A 15,150-nucleotide genomic window follows, 5' to 3' on the forward strand; every position below is an offset into this window, starting at 1 on the left:
TGGTATTGATCCATGGTATTGCATGTATGAGTCATATATAAAGGATAGAGACTCCCTGCGAGGAGCATCGTGTCTTATTTTTGTATCGAGCTCTGCTCTATTGGAGGTTGCCCCCTCGAAGAGGCCAGTGAACATTGCTTTATGAATAATAAAATATTTGCTGTTGTCTCTCACTATTCTATGTTCTAGGTATCTTCCTTCGCATATTCTGTATTTGGGTATCTTTTGCAGGTTAAGAGCATAACATATAGACTTATGCTTCTCCACACTACCATCTACAACTTGCTTTATCTTGTAAAGCCAACAAGAGATCACCATTGACTTGTCCTCTAGTCTCAGGACCACATCCCAAACATTGTTACAAACTATGGAGTCATACTCCTCGACCATGGCATCAACCCAAATTGACTGATGCACTGCTTCTTTAAAGGAATATGGCTCTGTCACAACACATTTTCCCATAAGAGCCATATATCTAGTGTACCTCTCATGTGACCTCCTCTGCCTACACTGAGAAGTGGGTTCTCCCACATTCTCCCGTGCATTATCCAACAATTTGTCAGCCTCTCTAGTGTGCTTTCTTCCCTCTCTGAAATAATCTGCCTAAGTGGATGTATCCAATCTTGGATCCTTTGCATGTGGTTGCTCCACATCAATTTGAGGCTCCTCAAACTTAGGAGATAAAATCTCCTCATCTGCATGTAGCTCAATCTCCCTCTCAAGGGAAACTTGCTTGGCCTTCTCCTCATCGAATCTGACATGCCTACGAACCACTGTCATCCTACTGGTCGACAAGTACACCTGATAGTTGTGAGGTGTATCAGTGTACCCCACAAATATCCCCAACTCTATTGTCGGCTCAAGCTTCTTCCGTGCATCTTTGGTCACATGGCAATATACCGATGACCCAAAAATCCTGAAGTGACCAACATCTGGCCTCTTACCGGAATAAGCCTCCTCTAGTGTCTTCATCTCAACTATTTGATGTGGGCTAGGATTTTGAACATAAACCGTTGTGTTGCATGCCTCAGCCCACAAGGATAGTGGTAGGCCCTGATCATGCAACATCGCCCTTGCTACCCCTACTATGCTTCTACTCTTCCTCTCCACCACCCCATTCTGCTGAGGGTTATGGGGTGTCATCAACTCCTGTTTAATCCCTTCCATTGCACAGAAGTTCTTAAACTCATTTGAGACATACTCACCATCTTATCACTCCTTAGAGCATTAACAACCTTCGTTCCTAACTCTTTCTCCACCAATGCTTTAAAATCATGAAATTTTGTGAAAGTTTGATCCTTTTTTTACATGAAAAATATCCAGCATTTATGAGAATAGTCATCAACCATTATGACATATACTTGTGTTTGGCTATGGATGCTGTCGAGAATGGTCCACACACATCTAAATGGACTCGCTCTAGAATGGCCTCTACTCGACTGTCTCTGTCATGAAAGGAAGAATTGGTGTATTTTACCTAAGTACACCCCTTGCATGTATCAACTTGCTCAAGTGTACCTTTGGGATGGCTGGTAGAGATCTGTTGCAATATCTTCAAAGCCCCATGATGCAAGTGGCCCAATCGCCTATGCCACAACTCGCCAACATCTCGGATCTGCACCCTTTCTGATTTTGTGCTCAGAGCAACACACTCCTCTACCTCCATCTTATAGATATTCTTCACCCGAATCCCTATCTTCTTTACTTGACCCGTGGCTATGTGTCAAAGGAATGCCTTTCCTTTCAAGAAGATCAAATCATAGCCTCTATCCTCAAGCATGGCACTAAATACCAAGTTCTTCTTTAGCTCGAGCACATACATAACATTCTTCAAGGTGAGTGGAGCCCCGTGCTCCCTCTGAAAAGTAATCGTTCCTAATTCAGTAACACTATACTTCCCGTCATCACCCATCTCAATATGCATATGAAGATCTTTCTCCTCCAGGTCATTGAATAACTCTTTGTCGCCAATCATGTGGAATGAAGCTCTACTGTCTAAGTACCATACACTTCCCATCATTGATGAAACCATGCATGCAATGAGGGAAAATTCCAATTCGAACCGAGAGGCCAAAGCCTCACCTGCCGCTCCTCCTGAGGACTTCTTCTTGGACTTCTTGAGTGGACAATTTGTAGCAAAATGGCCCAGCTCATGACAATGAAAGAACTTAACTTTCATCATGTCTTTCTTCTTACCTCCATGATAAGAATACGATTTGGAATGGGAAGCTTTCCCTTTCCCCTTCTTCACCTTAATCGCTAAGGCGCAATTCTCTTGATCATCAGTCTTTGATGAAGAGCCATCCCTGGTGTTCCTCCTGATCTCCTCCTGCATCAAATCCGACCATGGTTGTTCTCAATCTGACAGCTTCTCCCGACTATTGATAGAGTCCTAATAACTATGCCAACTCTTTGGGAGTCCTAGAAGAGCAATACTCACCATATCATCCTCGACAATGTGATTCCAACACTTCCAAGTTTGTCACGAGATTGAGTGAACTTGGTTAAGTATTTTGGAATTGTCTCACCTTTCTCCATTTTGATTTTCGAAGTTTGTCCTTCAGTGCCAATTTCCTTTGGTCACTATTGTTATGATACAAGTTTGTTAATGTTTTCCACATAGCATACAGACTTTCCTTGCCATGGAGACTTGAGATAATGTGGTCTCGAACTCCCTCAAGGATTATCTGCCTCACCTTCGCCACACACTTCTTCCATTCGGTCAAATTCTGTGCATCCGACGTTGTTGGCTTAGGAATTTCTTGATTAACAAATTACTTCAAGCCATTATCCTCTAGCACAACCTCCATTCTGTCCCTCCAGGCTATAAAATTCGAGCTACCTTTCAGGGCATACTCAAGCCACAAAGCGTAGAACAACATCTGCCAATCCTGAAGTATGTATTGCAAATTCGAACTTCACCTGTAACGCAAGAATCAAACTTCAAAATCTCCTGTAGTATATTTTTCTCAACTATGATACCATGTAGAATTTCATGTAGATTCACAATCTCATGCAATGTACCAAAGCACAGGACAAGAATCTACTTCTACTTTCAACCAGTGGACGCCAATAGATCAATGAAAAAAATAAGAGCAAGAAGAAGATAAATCAATGGCACATAACACAAGATGTATCTAGGGAAAGCCACTTCTCAAAACCCCACTATCTGTATTGTATATATCATAAATATGAGTGAAGATACAAAGCTTGTTCTCACTAGAACAATTTCGCACAAGTATGATCAACTCTCTTAGCTCACAAGCTAGCTCAAGCCAAATCCTTAGCTTATTCAGCAGCTCTCCAAGCCCCTAATCTCTTGTGTAATTCCTAGGATGAATAGTCCATATTTAAAGGGAATTCATGCTTCCAAAACTACACAATCCAAAAATAAGATCAATCTCTGATGCATGCATGATATTTACACTCCAGTAAATAATACAACTAATAGTACACTATCCTTGCACTCTAGTATCAACTGGGTCTTTCTTAGAATCGACATGCATGAGTTTTTGATGAGGGAATCTTCAGTTAACTAGAGTGACACTTGTGGATGCACTAGTGCACCAACTGACTGTTAACTCTCTATTAGTTCCACAAACAGTTTGGAACTAGTTTAAATGAACTTAACTCAGTAAACTGAGTGATATAATTTCCAACTCAATTTAAACTCATACTAGACCCCTAAAACTGAGGGAGAACTTATACATGACTACATAAAGACTTCCAACTCGAAATTCCTAAGCTGATTAAGTTAATTAAACTTAATTAACTATTTACAAGTTGCTATGAGAATAGAATTCAATTTTAATTATCAGTTTAATTCAAGGACAAATTAAACTGGAATTTCTTGTTGCAATTTTTCAACACTGATATCCCGAATGACCTCAATACAACTTAGCATGAAATTCCTGCAAAATAAGATTATTGAGTTCACTGTTGTTTGGCACATAAATCCTATCCTTAAATCTGACCAAACCATATGTAGTGAGTTTATAATCCACACCCTGATCACCTATACCCTGCTGCTGTAACCTGTGCCTAAGTTGTTGGTACCTGTCATCTTGTTGTCATGCTTGTAAGATACAATACTATAAATCTATCCCATATGACTCATAGCTACTATATGATTTACCTGCATTCTTCTACTAAGAGCATCTACAACCCTGTTCTATGTACCCTTGATGTACCTAATCTTGAAGTCAAACTCACTAAGCATGGCCAACCATCTAGCTTGCTTGAAATTCAGATTAGGTTGGTCAAACAAATATCTTAGCCCACTATGATCACTCATCAACACAAACCTCGTGCCAAGAAGATAGTGCCTCCACATATTCAATGCATGCATGATCGCTGCCAACTCAAGATCATACGTCACATAGTTTTTTTCGTGCTCATTGAGTTTCCTCGATTCGTATCATACCGCTTGTCCCTCTTGCATCAAGACTCCACCAATTCCTCTCTTGCAAGCATCTATACATACCACAATCTATTTATTCGGATATGTGATATTTAGAACTCGAGCATTTGTAAGCAACTGCTTCAACTGCTCAAAACTAGCTGCCCATTCTTCTGTCCATTGAATTTTCTTTCCTTTACTCTACAATGATGTGATAGGATAGGGAATCTGTGAGAATTTCCTGATGAGCCTCCAATAATAACCTACTAACCCCATGAATGATCTGACCTCATCCACATTTCTAGGAGTTTCCCATTCCATGATAGCTCTTATCTTTTCTGGATCCACAACTATGCCTTCCTTGGAAACTACATGCCCCAAATAATGAACCTCTATCTAAAAGAAACTGCGTTTACTAAGTTTGAAATACAACTGATGCTCTCTTAGAATCTTCAACACTACTGCCAAGTGTTCTGCATGCTCTTCCTCATTCTTAGAGTATATCAATATATCATCAATGAATATAATCACAAACTTGTTTAGATAAAGATACAACACACTATTTATCAAACACATGAAAGTCATTGGAGCATTAGTTAAACCAAAAGGAACCACAACAAACTCATAATGCCCATATCTAGTCCAGAAAGCAGTCTTGTAAATTTCCTCTTCTTTGATGTGTACCTGATGGTATCCTGATCTCAAATCGATCTTCGAGAACATTGTTTCTCCCTTCAACTGATCAAACAAGTCATCGATCCTCAATAGTGGATACCTATTTTTGATTGTCACCTTGTTCAACTTCCTGTAATGAATGCATAACCTAAGAGTACCATCCTTTTTCTTTAAAAAACATATTGGTGCACCCCATGGAAATACACTTGGCCTAACGTATCCATTTTCAAGCATTTCCTTCGACTGCAACTTCAATTCCAATATCTCAGGAGTGGTCATCTTGTAAGGTGCTTTTGATGTTGGTGCAGACCCTGGTACCAACTTAATAGAAAAGTCCACGTCCCTATGAGGAGGCAACTATGAAATATTTGTTGGGAATACATCCTGAAATCGCTGCAAAATTGGGTACCTCTTCAAGACTTCTGCATCCTCAACATCCTTATATTTATCACTGGAAACATGCAATGCAAACAATACACAACCTTTCCAGTGACCATGCTTTTCTTGCATAGCTATAACCATTCTCACTTATGTAGCCTTCTTCTTAAACTGCAAGGTTCTCTGTTCTCCATTATCACCCAAGCACTCAATGGTGTTTTCATAATGATCCACCTTAGTCAAGTGAAGATACAACCAATACATACCCAGAAGCATATTGTATGATCCCAATGGAAGTACATTCAGATGTGCTGACATAGGAATACCATTAAGCTCAAACGCATAAGATCTTACCCAAAGATGAACTCGTTTCTTAATACTTGTAGCCAACTACACCAACCAAGACTCTGCATGCACTTCTTTTCTCAAACCACACTTATCCACCAGGTCAGGGTTAATATGACTATAATTAGATCCAGATTCAATCATAATAGAAACAACTTGATCACAAAGCTTACCGTCCATCTCAATAATGGATGCTTGGTGATACTCCTTCCTATTATCCAATGCTGCATAGATCCGAGGAATGGTCTACCCAACATCCGCAACTCTCTGTGCCTCTTGAGCACTGTATCTTTGAGGCCTACCACCCTGATATGACGAATAATCCTCTTGAGATGTTCCTTGCCACATATCCAACACTGCAACTGTCTCCTACCATCGCCTATATTCTGTTGTTCTCTAGGTTGCGACCCATGTTCCTTCTCTACTGCATTAAACTTCTTGTTAGGAGAAACATTCTCTTTTTGACTTGCATCCTGGGGTCTAGTTCACTTCGATGGACATTTATATTTAGTCTGGTCATTCCCTTTCCAACCCTGCTTAGATTCGATTTACGCTTTGATTGCTCGTAACAGTGTTTCAACTTCCCAATGAATTCTTCCAGTGACCGAGGCTTGTCATACCCAATCCGATCCTTAAATGCTAAGGGAAAACCATTGACAAATATATGAAATTTGGCTTTCTCATCCTTAAGATACAGTACTTACCTCAACAACTCCAGGAACTAAGTTGTGTATTCCTAATTTGTCATCGATCCCATCTTCAGCTCATAGAACTCATTGGCCTTACTGTCATAGTACCTCTCTAACAAATACTTCTTCATGAAGAGTCTCTTGAATTCAAGCCAGCTCTTTAAATAAATTAAAAAACCAAGAGTACCCTTTTGAAGAGGACTCATAAAAAAAGATAGTTGTACTTTTTGAAATTTTTTCGTCGTGTATATTTTATGTTATTTATTTTTTATTCAACCCCTTTGAAACTGTCCAAAACAATTTCAAGTGTTATGTTTAAAAGAAATTAGATGAAAAATATCATATGAATTCGAAAGTGTCAAATTCATATGTCACTGGATAGAGGATTCTTTCATGAATCCAACATGATCAATTGTGCCACTTAAGGACAAATTCTGCCCTAAATTCGTTAGGGTACAAAATGGGTTTTCAGAGAAATCTATATAAGAGGTGCTAAAACTGTAATTATTAAGACTTCAAGAGCTCGATCAAGTGCTTAAATTCAAAATTCAAATTGCTCGATCGAGCATTAAAGTAAGCCTCGATTGAGTGGCATACATGGTTAACCAACAACTCAATCAAGCCATTAAAAAGTCTAACCCACCAATGCCCTTACCATCTTTTAATTAGAAATAATGCCCGATCAAGCCATTAACTCGAGTTAGAAAACAACTTGATCGAGGGTTTTTTTAAATGCTCGACCAAGCTATTTTTTAGTGCCTCAACAACTCAATTGAGCTTAAAAAATGCTCAATTGAGCATCCATTTTTCAACAAAATGCACTCTCATTTCACCAAAAAGTGTAACCCAGCTCCATGCTTTGACTCGAGTACTAATTGGCTTATGATACTATGGGTTTTTGTTCAAATAAAGTAATCTATGACCATAAGAGAGAATGACCATCAAAGGAAGGGCCATAATAAAAAATGTCATACACACTAGTTTAAGCTCAAATATGGTCACTTAAGATTTTCAAATACTCTAAGCAACAAGGATCTCATTAATCATCATTAAAGTATGGATAATAAGTGATGTTTTATGATTAAAATGCTACATACTTTTCTTCCCAAGGGGATTAAGTTAATACAAGGTTTGTGCTTTGTAGTAGATAACAATGATCTAAAGCCATATATTTTTTTTTCAAGTTATTGATAAATTAGCTTTGTATGTGTCAACGGGTAATAACTAAATTAGTGGGGAGGTAGGTATTGCACTCTCGCCACCCATGTTTAAATCCCTAATGAGACTCAACTCGTTGTGATAAGGCTAAAAGGGTGGGTACCCCCTTACAAGTAGGACCCTCAAAATGTAAGTATATCATCAAACAACTTAGCCCTTCCCAAGTCTCCATAGTAAATCATTGCACCATACTATTTACCAAATTACCCTTCATCCACAAAACTCTATCTCAAGTATTGAAGAAAGAAAAAATGGCGTGAATAAGCAGGAGTCAAAATATGCAACATTAAAAGAGTGAAACAATTCATTTTTCTTTTTGTATTTTGATCTTACTGATTGACATATTGAGGTTATATTTTAATAAATGTGTCTAACTAATAGACAGTTTGGCCTTTTCCGCTGAAATCTAGTGATACAATTTTGGGTGAGATTGTGAGTTTTTGTTCTTTAAAATGTGTTTTTCAATGTACAAATGGATTCAACGCCCTCGGAAACCCCTCAAAACCCCTCGGGCACTCAGAGTCTACAAATTACACAACTCAAACATATGATTCTAAAAAATCTCTACCAAATTTAAGGTAAAATTGACTGGAAAAAATGTGCTACACTTGAAATAAATATATATAGGGGATGTCGATGAGAGGTATCAAACCTTGTACCTCTTGCATGCAAGTCAAACATTTGTGTTACATTTTCCATTTGGAAAAAAAACTAATTAAAATATTTCATGGTTTTCTCCCCCAGGGGACTATGATAATACAAGGCTTGTGCTCTAGTGTAGGTAACAATGATGTAAAGCTATAATTTTTTTTTTATATAATTATTGATAAATTAGTTTTGCAATGTGAGGGGCAATAGCTAAAGTGGACACTTTCCCACCCATGTTCAAATCTCCAATAAAACTTGACTTATTATGATAAGGATAGAAGAGTAGGTACCCTCCTATTAATCTCATTTTCATAATGAAAGCAAATCTATGTTTTCTTTTTTGAAAAAGTACCCTCCTACAAATAAGACCCTTAAAATATAAGTATATCTTTGGACATTTCAAGTCTTCCCAAGCCTCTTTAGTAAATCACTCCACAAACTATTTTACAAATTTATTAAATCACTCCACAAACTATTTTACAAATTTATCTAAATTAACTTTAGACCATACTATTTACCAAATTACCATTTATAAACAAAATTTGACCTTAATGCCGGATTAGCTTTATGCCATACTATTTACCAAATTACCCTTTATCAACAAAATTCGATCTTCAGGTTGGAAGAAAGAAAAAACGATGCAACATTAAAAGCGTGAAACCATTTGTTTGTCTTGCCAAATTACCCTTTATTTACCCAACTGGATCTTAAGGCCTGAAGAAAGAACGGATGATAGGAACAAGGAACACTCGAAATATGCAATGTTAAAAGAGTGAAACGATTTGTTTTTCTTGTCATAGTTTGATCATAATGGCAAGGATATTGAGGTTAGGCTTAAATAAAAAGAGAGTTTAACTAATAACATTTTCACATTTTTCACTGATGTGTTTTTAATTTATATAAATGAATATATCACCCTCAAGTAAAATATACTCTTTTAAGAAAAATTCTACACCATATTTCGGGCAAAAGTTCACCCCAAAAAAATGCAGTACGTTTTATAATTTACGCTTTAAATAAATATATATAGGGAAAGGTATCGAACCCGCACGCAAAGCGAACGTTTAGCCTACATTTCCATTCAACAAAAAAACCCACTGGGCATATAAAATTTGTAGAGCTACCACCCTCTTGGCATTAAAAGCAAGAATAGTAAGATGTTTGAGCTGGGTCCCGTGTTACTTTGATCGTTTTATGTTCCATGTTATTCTGTTCAGCCTCCTCACTACAAGTAAAATTACGTCTACTAATCATGTGACAGTTTGGCCGAGTGGTCTAAGGCGCCAGATTTAGGCTCTGGTCCGAAAGGGCGTGGGTTCAAATCCCACAGCTGTCAAGAGATTTTAGTGCTTTCTAGCAGATTTACGCCCTGATCCGAAAGAGCGTTGGTTCAATCACACAGCCATCAAATTCTTTTAATCCTTTCTGGAGATTCTTCACCCTGTAGTAGTGCAGCCATGTGGAGGACGGCAATTTTTGAGACAGGTTAGACGCTACGTTTCTTCTACTTGTGTAACGTCAAGGATGAATTCGAGTTTAGGCTCTGGTATGAAAGGCAGTGGGTTCAAATCCCACGGGTGTCAATTTTTTTTGGTCTTTCCAGAAATTCCAGAGGTTTCTCCCTTTGTGGTACAACCATCAAAGCGAGGTTAATTTTGAGACATGTTTCGTTCACACGCTGGATATCTTCAATTTGTGTAACGTCAGAGATGAATTCCAGCCGCCGGACGTTTCTGGATGTTCTTTCCATCGGTTTACCGGTGGTTTTTTTTGTCTCGTTTCTCGTTCATGAATTTTAACCAAATGCTTCAAATTACCTCCATCATTGTTCTTCACTCTATAATTTAGGAATGTTCCTCCTCAGTTCGAGCAATCTGTTACATGACGGAAATATTTATTACCTTAAAATTGGGGAAAGGAATGTGAAAGGGAATATAAAGTGGATATATTGGAGAAGGAAAGTGAATGTTTTTATTTTATTTTTAAAGAATAATGTGTTCCCAGTTTATTGTTTTTTTGTTAATGTTTTAAGGTTTAATTAGGCTTCGCTATGCTTTGAAGTTTAAATATTTTATGAATAATTTTTTTATTTTTTGAAATTATGATGTTAGAAGTTGTTTCATGGTAGATATTTTTTTCCCTTTGAAGTTTAAATATTTTATGAATAATTTTTTTATTTTTTGAAATTATGATGTTGGAAGTTGTTTCATGGTAGATATTTTTTTCCTTTTCGGCCATAGGCAAAAGAAAAATGAAAAATAGAAATGAAAAATAATTTATTGTTTAGAGAAATAAGCAAATGAAAAATAATTTGAGTTGAGGAAAGAAAAATGTATTGGTATGAAATTAATCTAATTAATATTGAAAGAAAGAATGAAAGAAATTATTTTAACGTCTACAAGATGTATTTTGCCCTTTTCTCTGTGAAGCTTCATAATAAATGCTCCCATCTTAGATTATCCCAAGAGCTCGCTGCGAGCATATCTGCATAACTTTCCCCTTTGTTTTTGAATGTCTCAAATTCTAAAATGAAATGCTTTTCTGTTTCCACTTTTCCCGAAGAACAAAAAATGCATATTCTTTCCTCCCACACTTCTTTTGGTCTTTTCCAGTGCTCTGTTTCATAATGGAGTTGATGAGAAGAATTAGTCCTTAACTTAGCAATAAGAATTTTGCCTCCTCAAGAGATATTGGCCTCTATGTATGCTTTTGGTTGATGACTATGAGTGAGATTAAACACTTCAATATAGTACTTATTCTTTCTTCCCAGCTCCTTATCCCAATTATGCTAGTGGAACTTATCCATAACAAAAGCTTTTACCTCTTTGCTGTTTATGGGACACATGTTCAAGCAAATAGCCCATTTACTAAACCATTTGTGTATCCAAGTTTTTTTTTTTTTTTTTTGTTGCCCAATCTGTGATTAAAGACAACCTTAGGTTATCTACCCTCTTCCATTTGCTCATTTTTTATAAATACCTTATGACCATACCATAGCAATTGCTTCAATAGGAGCAACCTCTATTTCACTTAAAAGATAGCATAAGGAATGAAAACCTTAGGTCATCTACCCTCTTCCATTTGCTCATTTTTTTTAAATACCTTATGGCTCATACCATAGCAATTGCTTCAATAGGAGCAGCTCCTGTTTCACTTATCAAGATAGCGTAAGGAACTGCACTTTTAATCTTGAATTTGTTTGTAATCAAATGCTTCTGAATTTTCTCAATTTGTCTCCACTGCATGTCGGATGTACTGTATTGATAAAATAAAAATAAAAAACAAATTAAAAGCGAACAAAGAAAAATGACCAAAAATATGAAATTAATTTAATTAACATTAATATGAGTTGAAGTAAAATTAATAGGAGTTGCCTTTACTGCGACTTTTTGGATGCTTTCTTTTTGGGTGGTTTTTTTCAGTTTAATTTCTATAAAATCCCGCAGGACTTTATTGAAATCAGAAGCTTGATGGGTAACTCCTGCACATTTGAAGTGACCTAGGTTTTTTAGGGCGCTGATTCCATATATGCAGTTAAAAAACCAGTTTAAATAACACAAATCAAGATTTCACCTCAAATTTTTCAACTAGATTCTGACACCAGAAAGTCCAAAAAATTACACTAAAAAGAACTCCAAATTAATATATCTACTTACTAATTAAATTATGTATTAATCTAAATAAAAGTTGCATGTTTTAGTTTAAATATAAAAACCATGTATTAGTATTAATTTTAATTTTAAATCAATTAATTGGATATGCCTAAATTTATATAAATTTAAATAAATTAATATATTTAAATATAATATAAATATATATATTTAAATATATTACTAAATTTAAATATAATATAAATATATATATTTAAATATATTACTACATTTAAATATTAATTTAAATAAATAATATTTTTAATATAAGTTAAAGATGTATGTATTAATATTAATTGTAAATCTATTTTGAATATATATATATATATATATATATATATATATATATATATATATTTAAATTAATATAGGTAAATAATAATAAATAAATGTATATATTATTTTTAATATAAGCTGAATGTCAAATAATATGTCTAATCCTAAATTATTTTGGTTAATGTTTATAGTTTTAATAGTTATATTGTTGGGTCAGTGTTATATTTTTTCCACGAATAGTTGCATGCGTGAGGGTTACAAAGAGGTCACAACCCTCCCTATCGGGGGTTTTAAGGGGGGGTAGCCCCCCTATACAGGGTTAGGGGCAATGCACCGAGAATTTTTTTTGGACTCTATATTAGGTGGACATACCTACCTATGGTTTTGTGCATGGGTTTTGCACATGGTTTTGGGCGTGATGGTTTTCTGCCCATGGTATTTTGTAGATTCGGTCAAGACAACTATAGTTATGTTCTAATCCAAGGTTAATGGATTGAGGTTTATGAATGCTTTGACATGTATATATATATATATATATATATATATATATATATATATATATATATATATTGTAACATTGAAAGGAATATAATGAAACATCAATCTAGTAGTCCCGATTTTGGGATTCAGGGGAAATCTCTGTGTATTTGATTTATATTCTCGTCATTGTTTATTTTTTGTTTTTAGAAATCGTCTACAAGTAATTTTTGTAGAGGGTTAAAACCTACATTTGGTATCAGAGTTAGGTTTCGGCTTCAAGGGGACGCCTTTGTTGCTGAGGGATTGTTCTCAGGTCTGTGGTAGATCCTGTTTAGTGGGAGATTTGTGGGATCGATTCTTGTAGTGAAAGAAGATGACAAGCAGTGGAAAGATAGAGATCGAGAAATTTAATGGTTAGAGTTTTGAGTTGTAGAAACTCAAGATGGAGGATCTACTGGTGGATAAAGATCAGTTGATTGTGGTAGATCCAGGTACTAAACCAATGGAAATGTCAGCAGAAGACTAGGTGGATTTGGATTGGAAGGCAAAGAGCACAATACAATTATGTATCTTAGATTCAGTATTGTTGAATGTATCAGGGGAAACTACAACAAAGAATTTGTGGGTCAATTTAGGGACTTTGTACCAATCTAAGTCTTTGGTGAACAAATTTTTCTTGCAGAAAAAGTTGTATAACCTAAAGGTGAAGGATGGAGACTCGATGACAGAGCATCTGAAGGCCTTTAATATTGTGGTAAGCCAGTCGTTATCCATTGTTATAAAAAATTTAGACGAATATAAGTGCATGAGTTTGTTGTGTTTTCTACTAGATTCGTGGGATATTTAGGTTGTTGCAATAGGTGGCAATACGACTACCTTGAATTTTGATGAAATATTCTCATCCTTGTTGTCGGAGGAGATGAGATGGAAAAATATTGAGAGCTAGAATGGAGATGCCTTTTCTATACAAGGATGGCCTGAGAATAGAAAAAAAAACAAGTCCTCGAGTGGGAGATCTAAATCTTCAGGAAAGCATGTAAAGGTATGTTGGAAATGCAGAAAGGAAGGGAACTACAAAAATGACTATAGATCTAAAGCTCTTGAGAAAGGAAAGGGATCTAATGATGCTCCTTCTGTAGAGGAAAAAAACACCTTAGATGAAGGCGAGGATGTGTACTTGGCTTCTTCTTCAAGTACGCATGTAGATCATGAGGCATGATTGATTGACTCAGGTGCATCCTTTCACTTCACTCCCCATAGTGAGTGGTTTTGTGAGTATGAGAAATATTATTGTGGTGATGTCTTATTAGGAGATGATAAGAAGGCTAGAATCGTCGGACGCTGAAAAGTCAAGATGAAGTTGCAAGGTGGAAGGATTAGAACACTTTCGAGTGTTCTGCACATTGGCTAGAAATTTGATTTTTGTAAGCAAGATGGATGATGTAGGTGTAAAAAGTTTGAGAAATATATCTGCAAGATGGTTCAGGAGAACTAGTATTTATGCAGGGAGTTTGGATTGGAACTTTGTACAAGCTTATGGGTAGTACTGTTATTGATGGGTGCAACAGTTCTATGGTTCCTGAAAGTGGAGCAGAAAATCTAGTGGTCTCTGGAGAAAAGACCATGCTATGGCATCAAAGGCTTGGACATATTGGAGAGAAGGGCCTTCAAATACTTCATGGTAATGTTATGGTAGAAGGTATGTCTAATTTCTATCTGGATTTCAATTTCTATGAACATTGTGTATATGGGAAGCATAATCAGGTGATTTTCCCCTCTGGTGCTAAGAGGGTGAAAGGGATATTAGAGCTTGTGCATAGTGATGTGTTTGGACCTGTGTTAGTTCCATCACTGGGTAAGTCTATGTATTATGTATCATTTATAGATGACTTCTCAAGGAATACATGGATATATTTCCCTAGGAAGAAATATGAAGTTTTTGACAGATTTAAAGAATTTAAGGCTTTGGTGGAAAACCAGACAGAGAAGAAGATAAAGGTATCGAGGACAAATAATGTTGGAGAGTTCTACAAGAAGGAATTTGAGATTTTTTGTAAGAAGTGTGGTATAGCATGATAGAAGACTACTCCATACACACCTCGACAAAATCGAGTTACAGGAAGAATGAACAGGGCGTTGATGGAAAAGGCAAGAAGCATGCTCAGTGGTGTTGGGTTAGGACAAGAATTCTGGGCAGAGGCGGTGTATATTGCATGTTACCTCGTCAACAGATCACCTTCCTCAATGTTGGAGGATAAGACTCCACATGAGGTATGGACTCGTAAAAAACCCTCTCTTTCACATCTGAGGGTATTTGGCTATGATGCATATGTACATGTTCCAAAGGAGAAAAGAACCAAGTTGGATAGTAAATCTAAAAGGTGCACCTTTA

At 36.3% G+C, this 15,150-nt stretch overlaps 1 non-coding gene across 1 annotated transcript; it reads left to right on the forward strand.

The window, feature by feature from the left end:
- The first annotated feature begins 9,608 nt into the window (after positions 1–9,608).
- TRNAL-UAG (transfer RNA leucine (anticodon UAG)) lies at positions 9,609–9,688 on the forward strand. Its single transcript has one exon. It is a non-coding gene; the product is annotated as a tRNA-Leu (tRNA).
- Positions 9,689–15,150: the final 5,462 nt, after the last annotated feature.

Source organism: Pinus tabuliformis, chromosome 4_1 (assembly GCF_031772625.1).
Source record: "Pinus tabuliformis cultivar Carrire ecotype Pingquan chromosome 4_1, CPIR1, whole genome shotgun sequence".
Lineage (NCBI taxonomy): Eukaryota > Viridiplantae > Streptophyta > Pinopsida > Pinales > Pinaceae > Pinus > Pinus tabuliformis.